Here is an 11,861-nt window from a genome sequence, read left to right on the forward strand (position 1 = left end):
AAGAACTAGCGGCCCTTTCTAAATGTAATGATTTTTGTTTTTCAACAATTTTAGAAAAAGTTCAGCAATTACTATTTTAAATACTGCCACTCCTTCAGTCTCTCAACTTGTTCTTTCTTGCTCTCTGATTAGACACTTTTGTGCTATCTTCCATGTTTCTTTGCCTTACTTTCTTAAATTCTCTTTATCTCTCTGTGCTTAATTCTGAATAATTTCCTCAGTTCTATATTCAAGTTCTTTAATTCTCTCTTTAGCTGTGTCTAATTAGCTATTTAACCTGTCGTTATTTTTTCCATCTCAATTATCTTTTAAATTTCTATCATTTATATGGGTTCTCTCCAAATATGTGCCCATTATCTTTTCACACTGCCTTGTTGTCTTCTTATTTTCAATCTCAAGGTTAAGTTTTTAAACATTTTAAGTATAATTTCTTTTATCTGAAGTTTCTGGAGATCTAATACTGCTGTTTGCTGTATCTACTCACCTTTGCTCAGATAAATTGTTTTCCTATATTTTAGAATTTTAGATTGTTAGTTCACCTTCAGCAAGACTTCATCTGTGGGAATCATGTTTAAAATTACTTGAAGTCTTATCTTTCCAGAAATAAGACTGTTTATATTTGCTTTATCAGATACCCCAGGGGTATAATCAATTTTAAAATTTATTTACCAGCCTGGGGTTTTCCAAACCATAGAGGAAGTGTAATTAGAACCAGAGACATAAGTGATAGTGGGCTTGTTGGGAAGAATTGTCAGGGGAGACTTTTTTCTTTTAAACCCAGAGGCAAGATGAGACAGAAACTTCCTTGATTTTCTAGACCAGACTTTCTAGAGTGGTATAGCGGTATAACTCTCTGAGTGGTATAACTCTGTGGTATAACTCTCTGAGACTCAGCTTCATGTACAGGTATCAGTTCTAACTCCCCAACTTATGTTGGATAGAACTTTATGTCCTGATTCCATGAAGGTTTTGAAACTTAAGCCCTGAGTTCTCAAAGTTATCGGCTCCCCATCCCCCAACACAGACTGCCAGAATTTTATTCACTCTTATGTTCAGCCCCAAGGATTTCCCTTCCTTTCTTTCAAGAACATTTATTAGTTATTAAGCCAAAAGCTTCAGTGATTTAGGAAGGGAGGAATTGCAGATTATTTAGTCCATAAAAATACTGGAATGTCTAGACTTGAAAATACTTGTGGTGGTTTGCTGTTAGTGAATTTTAGTTTTAATATCTTTTCTCGAATTCTCCTTTTCAAAAGAAATTTCTGGGTCCCCAAACAAATGTAGAGCCAAAACATCACTTATAATTAGAATAATTAGAATCACAAAAACAGCCTTTACACATGTTTTTGATCAGTCTAAAATCTCTCTTACCACCTTCTTTATCTGGCCATCGAAATCATGTTCACCCTTCAAATGTCATCTCAGATTCAGCCTTCTTTCTAATGCTTTCATAATTATAGTAATAATAATTACAAAACAGTAACAACCATTTCTTAAGCGATTACTCTGTGTTAAGCAGTACACTGACTCTGCATATGTCATCTTACTTTTCTAAAAAACCCTATGACATTTTTAACCTCGTTGTTCGAGTGAAGACACTGATGTTCCTAAAAGTTAAGTGACTTGTTCAAGGTGACCTAGCTAGAATTAGGTTGAACCACATGAAATTGCTGATACTCAACTGTTTTTTAGCCCACAGTGCCCCCCCCCCAAAAAGCATTTTTACATGGTTCAATCTAAGAAAGGGGGAAGGTAGGATTCAAATTCAGGTCTGACTAATTTCTAATTTCATTTTATTCCCCCTGGACAGCACAGCGTCTCTACTATACTAACTCCTTCCTCTAGGCTACTGCAGCTCTCATACCATCTGTCTTGATTCACTTTCCTTACTTGACCTTCAGTTACAATAATGTACTTTCATCTGTCTTCTCCAGTGAATGTAAACTCCTTAAGGGCTGTGCCTTCGCTTTCTATCCCCAGTGCTTAGCACAGTACTTGGTATATTACAAGTCTTCAATATTTTTTTATTTAAATAAACTAAACGGGTATTCAAGCATTGGTCCGTATTTGTGTGCAGTTGATTTGCTTCTGAGCTTTTCCCTTTCTCTCATTTTCTCTTAGTGGAAGTTTTAAAATATTGTCCCCGATTTTTTGACACTCTTTCCATCAAGAGGTGGTGTCTGTGTCTCCTTTCCATGAAGCTAGGCAGGCCTGTGACTGCTTCAACCAACAGAGGAGAACAGAAGTGCGTTCCAAGGCTGAACTGTAACAGCCCATACAGCATCTGCCCAGGTGTCTTGGAACATTTGCTCTCTGAAAGCTCTCAGGTGGGTGCTCTACCCCAGAATCCAGTGGCCACACTGTGAGAAACACAATCCACATAGGTTCTCCGCCCAACAGTCCCAGCTGAGATAAGCCTTTGACTTACCCCAGCCCAGGTGCCGGGCAAGTGAGTAAGTCCCCAGATGATTCCAGCCCCCAGCTGTTTGGGTCGCCTCCAGGCATTTGGGTCTTACCAGCTGAGGTCCAGATACTGTGAAGCAGAGACAAGCCATCCCTCTCCGTCCCACCTGAATTCCTGACCCACACACTCAGTGAACATAATAAAATAATTATTACTCCACACCACTACATTTGGGGTGGTTTGTTGTACAGCAGTAAATAACTAGAGCATTGCCTTCATCTGGCTTGTCAGCTAAGAATAGCTATAGCCTGGTCAGTTCTGAACCCTCCAGCAGTTGGGCTGTAGTAAGGGAGTTCCTTTCCCCCAATAAGCAGGGTCTGGTGGTGGGCGGCTGCTCCCATGTCCAGAATCAAAAGTGTACTTTGTGTCTGTATATTCATATATATACAGAATAAAACATCAATCAGAATAAAACATCAATCAGAACTTTTAAGATATCAGCACTTCTCATTGCTACTTTATTTACAATAGCCAAGATATGGAAACAACTTAAGTGCCCATCAACAGGTGAATGGATAAAGAAGATGTGGTATATATAGTGGAATACTACTCAGCCATAAAGTGAAAAGTTGAAATCTTACCATCTGCGACACCATGGATAGACTTAGAGAGTATTATGCTTACTGAAATAAATCAGATGGAGAAAGACAAATACCACATGATTTCACTCAAATTTAAAATATAAAAAAACAAATAAAATAAATGAACAAACTAAACCAAACAAAAGCAAACACTTAGATACAGAGAACAGGGCAGTGGTTACCAGAAGGGATGGGGCAGGAAGAGGGCAAAATGGGTAAAGGGGATCAACTTTATAGTGAGGGATGGAAACTAAATTTTTGGTGGTGAACACACTGTAGTGTATACAGAAGTAGAAGTATAATGTACACAAGAAACTTATGTATTGTTATAAACCTATGTTACCATAATAAAAAATAAATTAAAAAAATTTTTTTAACTGGGAAACAGAAAGTGTCCTTCAACTGGATTTTGGCTTTCGGACATGTTTTGGGCATTTGGCTCTCACCCTGTGTCTTGAGTCTGTCTTACTGACCTTCTGTCTGGCCCAGGCCTGAACCCAACCTGGCTGGCTGAGAGCAGTGACCTCCCAACTCATCGGTGCCACTCCCCTTTCTTGGGGCTGGACCTTGCCTCTGCCATCCCTCCTATTGACTCTGATAGGCTTACCTAACCTACGCCAGCCAAGCCACTCACCAGAAGCTGAGCCCTGTTGCTGCCTGGAAGCCCTGGTGCCCATTCTACCTTCTGGTTCAGGACCGCTCAAGGACAGATTCCAGTCCAGGCCACCAGCCAAGCTTTGCCTTCGTGGACTTGGTAATTTGGATTCTGGCCCCTTCTTAGAAGGGGATAGCTCTTTCCTCAAGCCCAGCCATTTTACCCAATATGCCTCTTCTCCTTACCAGTTCTTAGGGAACATCAAGGCTAGACCCACCCTGTTCATTGCAATTAGTATCGCTCAGATCTTTGCCTACAGAGACACGCAGGCAGAGTGAGCAATGTCAGGCAGTGGTCACTAGGGGGCAGTTGGCTCTCCAGGCAATCCCAGAGGCAGAGGCATCGAGAACTCCTGGGGCAGTTCTGGCATCTGGTCCCATGCATCAAGCTGAGAAGCAAGGAGGGACAGCCACATGCTTTGCTAGGTTAGTCCTGTGCTGTGAGAGGACATTTCTTCTAGTTGTTATGTAAAGCATCCAAGCCTGCTTCCCTGCTCCTCCCAGAGATGAACTGCCTAGTATCTTTCTTTTCTTTTTTTAATTGAAGTGTAGTTGATTTATGTTAGTTTCAGGTATACAGCATAGTAATTTGATATTTTTATGGAATATACTTTACACATACTTATTATAAAATATTGACTATATTCTCTGTGTTGTACATTACATCCTTGTAACTTATTTTTTACCTAGTAATTTGTACCTCTTAACCCTCTTCCCCTATCTTTCACTTACCCCTACCTCTCTCCCCTCTGGTAGCCACTAGTTTGTTCTCTGTATCTGTGAGTCTCTTTCTGTTTTGTTATATTTGTTCATTTGTTTTATTTTTTAGATTCCACATTAAGTGAAAACATGATATTTGTCTTTCTCTGTCTGACATTTCATTTAGCCTAATACCCTCCAGGTCCATCCATGTGTTCGCAAATGGCAAAATTTCGTTCTTTTTTATGGCTGAGTAATACCTACATCTTCTTTATCCATTCGTCTGTTGATAGACACTTAGGTTGTGATTAATATTCAGAAATCTGTTGCAATCCTATATACTAATAATGAACAATCAGAAAGAGAAAACAAGAAAACAATCCCATTCACAATCGAATCAAAAAGAGTAAAATACCTAGGAATAAATTTAACCAAGGAAGTGAAAGCCCTGTACTCTGAAAACTGTAAGATGTCGATGAAGGAAATTGAAGATAATACAAATAAATGGAAAGATATCCCACATTCATGGATTGGAAGAATTAGTATTGTTAATCTGTTCATACTACCCAAACCAATCTATAGATTTAATACTATCTTTCTATAAAACATTTTTTGCTTAAATTAGCCAGAGTGGATTATTTTGTCTGGAATTAAGAACATCGAATTCACCATCTTCCAACTTCTTGTGATCTTTGAATCATTCAGAAAATCCTAGAGAGACTTCCCTGGTGGCACAGTAGTTAAGAATCCGCCTGCCAATGCACGGGACACAGGTTCAATCTTCCTGGTCCAGGAAGATCCCACATGCTGCAGAGTAACTAAGCCCATGGGCCACAACTACTGAAGCCTGCACACCTAGAGCCCGTGTCCGCAACAAGAGAAGCCACCGCGATGAGAAGCCTGCGCACCCCAAAGAAGAATAGCCCCCGCTCACTGCAACTAGAGAAAGTCCGCACAGAGCACCGAAGACCCAACACAGCCACAAATAAATAAATAAATTTATAAAAGAAAATCCTAGAGCCATAGATTGTTTATTTAATTTTTGTTTGTAGATCCTGACAGAGAGTACTATTAGTATTAAAGATCTACCATGAGCTCTACTGTAGTAGTAAAAAATTAGCAAGTACCATGCAATAATGTTAAAAACGGTGACCAACCAATCAGATATGACATACTCATATTTACTTTCACTAAAAGCTTTAGTGTTAATATTGATAATGTTAAATAATAAAAGTATCATTATTGATGATGAAAGGCTTTAACTGTTAAAAAACAAATTTATGATTTACTTTAAAATTTCATCTTTGTTTCCCTTCTGACGTTTACATTTGGGGAGAAATGTTTTATAAGGGATATATTTTACAGTAATACACATATGTAATTTTTGTTTGGGGGGGGTTGTTTTGTTTTCTTTTGTTTGGGGCTGCACCATGCAGTTTTCAGGGATCTTAGTTCTCCCACCAGGGTTGCACCCTCGGCAGTGAAAGCACAGAGCCCTAACCATTGGACAGCCAGGGAATTCCCAATTTTTTAATACTTATTTTGGAAGTACATGGCAAGATATTTTTACTGATTAGTATGCATGATAAAAAAATTTGCAAACCGTTGCAGTGAATTTAACGTATTCATTCTTTTGTCTTTTTTTTTTTTTGCTTTTGCCTTTTGTTTTTGATAAAATTTGTTTTCATTTTTTTTAATTGAAGTATAGCTGATTTACAATGTCGTGTTAGTTTCAGGTGTACAGCAAAGTGATTCAGATTCTTTTTCATTTTAGGTGAATATAGTTCCCTGTGCTATACAGTGGGTCCTTGTTGTTTATTTTATATATAGTAGTGTATATATGTTCATCACAAACTCCTAATTTATCCCTCCCCCTCACCTCAACGTATTCATTCTTAAAGAGACCTTAAAAAATATCGAATCTAGTAGTTTATGAAATGTTTTGGTGGCAGAAATCTTTCACTGAAGAAAGCCCCAATACCTAAAACAAACAATATTCTTGGGCTTCCCTGGTGGCGCAGTGGTTGAGAGTCCGCCTGCCGATACAGGGGATGCGGGTTCGTGCCCCGGTCCGAGAAGATCCCACATGCCGCGGAGCAGCTGGGCCCGTGAGCCATAGCCGCTGAGCCTGAGCGTCCGGAGCCTGTGCTCCGCAACGGGAGAGGCCACAACAGTGAGAGGCCCACGTACCGCAAAAAGAAAAAACAAAAACAAAAAAAACACATTATTCTTGATAGGGTTCCCCATCTGCTCCTTTCCTAAAGGGGTCAGAAAAGCACTATTTGCAGACCATGATATGCTAGACCTCTCTCTTTTTACAGATTCGGAAACCGAGGTCCGGAAAGGAAATGTCTTGGCCAAGATGACTTTTCTATTTGATGACTGAACTGGAGCTCAACCTACATTTCCTGAATCTCTTTTTGGCCAAAAGTCTTTCCACCACATTACATTATTTCATTGAAATGCTAGATTTGAGAGAGTTTCATGACACTTTCTAATTTGTGTTTCTTTTATGGTTCTGAAATGTTGAGATGTTTGCCAGAGTCCTGGGAGTATCTGAGAAGCTAGAGGGAAGTGCTGAAGAGCGTCACCCACCACACAACCCTCACTTGCACTTCCTGGCAAGGCTTATCATATAAAAAACAGTTTTAATAAGTTCACGGTGCATTTTGTTTCTGCTTCTTTTTGCCTGTTGGCTTTAGTCAAAAGAATCTGGATTGGAAACTCAGCCAAACACTTTCAAAGGATCTGATCACAGTCACACTGTCATCAGATAGAAACACAGCATCACCCAAACCTCTGGGTCTCTTGTTCACACATGTGGATTCTAACTAGCAGAGGAATAAGCTGTAGCAACTACAAGCAAATATCTCTGAACTTCACTGAGATTGATAACAATGGTAATAAAATTAGTCTTTTCCATGACGAACACTACCAGTAAGTCAAGTGTTAAAAAGGGATAGTTGTAACAGTAACCAATGCATTAGCTCTTGTCAATGAGATTCCTTTTGGCAGTAATATATTCTGGGGGATTAAGTTAAACCAAATGTTTGTAACAATGAAAATGTAGTCATGTTAACAGTTAAGATTATCATCTTGGTGAATATTTACTGCAGTTACCTTCAGATTTACTCTTTATCTCTCTGGACACTGATCACTCTCATCTCTTTCTGATAAATTCCATTTTAGATTAAAACCAACAGAAAGCATCCTTTCACATTTTAAAAGCCTTGCCATTTATTTTCTTTTAAAATGTTTATGCTTTTTTTTTCCTTTGAGCTGCTGCTCACCCTGCCACCTGCACAGTGATGGGGTTAAGCAGTGAAAGCCCTGATTGAGAAAGTTCTGTGAGTACTTTGGCCACATTTGACTTTACTTGGTGCTCATAACTTTCAGGCCGAGCAATAGGTAAACACTACGTGCACCTTTCCTGATTTCCCTTTGATTTTCACATCTGTTTCCTGCCACTTGGTTACTTCATGGCCGCACAGGTAAGAGGCCCAGTGTTGACTCTGTAACCTAGGCGCTTATCTCTCTGGTTCCTGTGCTTAGAGGGAGCCTCTGAAGAAAGGTCCATCCATACATGACCTCACAGGAAGCTAGCCTTCTGCTGTCTCCTGATGTGACCCTGGGCAACTCCTGGGTGCAGAATTCAACAAGACGAGGAACTAAAGGTGTGTATCACAAAAGCACTTTGTTATTTATAGGACTGTTTTCTGAAATTGTTCTGTCATAATATTTTTGTTGATTAGTATTTTATTTATTTATTTTTTGCGGTACGCGGGCCTCTCACTGCTGTGGCCTCTCCCGTTGCGGAGCACAGGCTCCAGACACGCAGGCTCAGCGGCCATGGCTCACGGGCCCAGCTGCTCCGCGGCATGTGGGATCTTCCCGGACTGGGGCACGAACCCGTGTCCCCTGCATCGGCAGGCGGACTCTCAACCACTGCGCCACCAGGAAAGCCCTGTTGATTAGTATTTTTTAAATTCTTTCTATCTCATTAGGCCATAAGTGACACCTTCCTATGTTTTTAATCGGTAAAATGGGTGGAGGAGGGTGATAGGGAATTTGCACTTTGAGTGGCTTTGCTGTTATTTTCTTTCGTCACTTTTGATCATATACACACAGGGTGGCATTTATTCCTCCACCTGGAAAGAGAGGAGAGAGGCCACATGAACCACCTGAGAACACCTGTGACCCGGATGCTTTGAGAGGCCCTCCCAGAGCTGTGCCATGCTGGTGGGCGCGACCTTCACTCTCTCAGGCCACCATACCACAGTGAGCTTGGAGAGCCCCGTGACAAATGTTTGCAACAATGGCAATGCCCTCACGTTAACAGTTGGGATTATTGTCCCAGTTAATATTTCCTGTACTTACATTCAAATTTACCCTTTTGGACACTGTTTGTTCAGGAGAGGAGGAAACCCTTGTTCCTTCCCAGGTCGCTCCAAGGCCACCATATAACCACCAATTGTTCAGTGGCCCACTCCTTCCACTAACCACTTGGTCCTCAAGCGTGAACTGACAGTCCATCTTCCTGTGACACGATGGTTCTTAACCAGAATTGCACCTAAATCACCTATGAAGTTCTTTGGGAATTCCAGGGCAGTCCAGGGGTTAGGACTCCGAGGTTCCACTACAGGGGCCTGGGTTCGATCCCTGATCGGGGAACTAAGATCCTGCAAGCCAAGAGGCACGACCAAACAACAAACAAACAAACAAACAAGTAAATCACCTATGAAGCTCTTTTAGAACTGTTGCTGAAGTTCCAATCCCGAACAACTAAATGAGAACATTTAGAAGTGGGGCATGAACAACCTTATGTGTTAATAGCTCCCCAGATGATCTCCCCTTACTTACTCAAGTACCCTCTTCACAGTAAGTCTTTGACCTCATAGAGATCTTTGATCCATTGGCCAGATTGCTTTTCCACAATTCATCATTTGGTCATGTCCTGGTACCCAGGTTCCCATAGTCCATAATTTTAATTCTGTGCCAACACTCAGTCTCTCCCCATGGTTATATTCCCCCGGTGACGTCACCTAACACCATTAAACTCACTGCCACAGCTACTCCACATCTGGGCCAGACCTCCAGAAGATTCCTAGGGAAAAACACGTCACCAACCACGTTGGTTGTCTTTAACTCCATGATCACAAATCTGATTTGGGCACACTACACAGCTCAAAAACCATTATGTTTTCAGATTTTCAGTTTACCTCACCTACACCTATTCTTTCCCCCAAATCTCCTGTTTTCCCTTCCCCTTCCCACCATTCTTGACTGATGGCATTGCCTCATAATTCATTGGGAAAATACAGGTATCAGAGGGAATTCTTCGTTTTCCCACCACCAAATCTATAAAACCATCCACATCTATATTCACACTCTTTGCCCTCCCTCTACTGGCTATGGATGAAGTGTCCCTGCTCCTATCAAAGTTCAGGCCTCCCTGTTTGCTCTTGATCTCTCCTCCTCCTGCCTTTTGAGGGACTTCATTCTTTCCTTCAGAGAAATGCATTGCCAGCTTCTTCCCACAGTTTACAAATATGCTTCAGTATCTTGCATCTTAAAACAAATCTTCCTTAACTCCACATTGATCTTGGCTATCACACCACATCTCTGCTTCTCTTCACTTTAAAACTTCTTTAAAAGAGTTCTCTTTAGTGTCTCTCCCCACTTCCTCAATACTCCAGTGAAAACCTGATTATCAAATCCAGCTTCACTTTCCAAAACTTTCTGAGGTATCTAAAAGGAACCTCAAACTTAATACATCCACAATTTTTTTCCCCAACTCCACAAAATAATCTGGTCTTTCTCCAGTCTTCCCCTTTCATTCAATGGCAACATCATCCACTCAGTTCAAGCCTTGATTCTTCTCTTTCTCTCAACCCTATGCATAAGTCATCAACGTTTTGTTGGTTGTTCTTCCAAAATACACCTGAATCCATTCACTTCTCTCCATTTCCTACCACTCCAGGCCAATCACCATCACTCTTCACTGGGACTTGGCCAACAGCCTCCGGACGGTCCCCCATTTCCACTCTTACCTCACAACATCCATTTTCTATACAACATATTTGTCTTTTAAAAACACAGATGAGATCAGGTCAGGTCCAACAGCTTCCTGCTTAGAATAAATTCTTGTTCCTAAGGCCTGTCTGATCCAGTCCTTCCCTCCTCATCAAACCTCATCTCAGATCACTCCTCTCACCCACTCCTGCCTTTGCTCCAGCACTGGGGACTCCTGTACATTCCCTCATCACTCTGTACTCCAGAATAATCTCAAAGTCTTCACTTCTTCTGGGTCTGCCTCAAAGGTTTACCTCCTAGAACTTCTGTTGTCCAGCTCCTTCTTAGCTCAGCTCAAAAGTCACTTCCTCTCCCTGAACATTCGTTCCAAAGCAGCCACCATCCAACCCATCACTTTTTATTACATTACTAGGTTTTCTTTCTTCAACAAATGAAGTTATTTCATTCTTCAATAGTCAACAGTTGACATCTCAAGAGTAGGTAGAGCTGCTTTTAAAGATAATCTCCAGGGATTCGTTCAATAAGGAAAAGCCTTTGGGTAAGATAAATTCTGAGGACATCTAAAAAAAATACCTCACCTTTAAGGGTAGTACCTAGGTTGCACAGCTAAGTATTATTGGCTTTCTCAAATGGCTTTTGGAGAAGTTAGGAATTTTGTGAGTATAATCACTAATTCAGCTCTAGCTCTAACATCTGGGCTCTTTGACTAAATCACATGGCCCAAAGAATGTTGGATAATATATTCTACGTTCCTCTAACTCAACAAAAAGCCACCAACTCAGGGGACTTCTTTCTTCCTTTTGCAAATGTTCAATCTGTCATCATCTATGACTTGGAGTGATTTTAGTGATGCTCTAAGCACTCTGGTCCTTACTTCTCAAAGTGTAAAAGCCCTTCTACGGTTAACTTAAGAGGGGACTATTTTCCCACTAAACTTTTTAAGAAAAGGACATTAATGTTGCCACATTCTGAGTGATAACACCACCTGTGCTTTCAGAAACTAACTGGGAGATAGATACCCATTTTGAATTCTTTGATACTCTTGACGAATGAGAAATATACATGTATAATTCTCCTTTACTGTTGATGGGAGTTAACACATGTCTTATGGAATAAAGTTCTCTTCCTTGCTATAATAATAGCTGGGTTTCAGAGGGTTGTTTTTTTTTTTTTTTTTCCTTTTGACTTCAGAAATTTTGGAATCAGTGTTCGGCCAACAGTAATTACTGCTCATTACAATAATCATCACCATCAGCCTGATCGGTCCCCTGGGGCACAAGTCAGGGACTGAGGAAATGCGTTTTTATCTAGGAGGATGATGAATTTTACCTGAGGCCCAGGGCGGCCTCTCAAGGAGCCAGATTTGATGACTGACACTGGCAGCTGTTAATATACTGAATTCCTAAGTCAGAATTATTGTTTTAAGTATT

Source organism: Stenella coeruleoalba (genome assembly GCF_951394435.1).
Source record: "Stenella coeruleoalba genome assembly, chromosome: 5".
NCBI classification, from domain to species: Eukaryota; Metazoa; Chordata; class Mammalia; order Artiodactyla; family Delphinidae; genus Stenella; species Stenella coeruleoalba.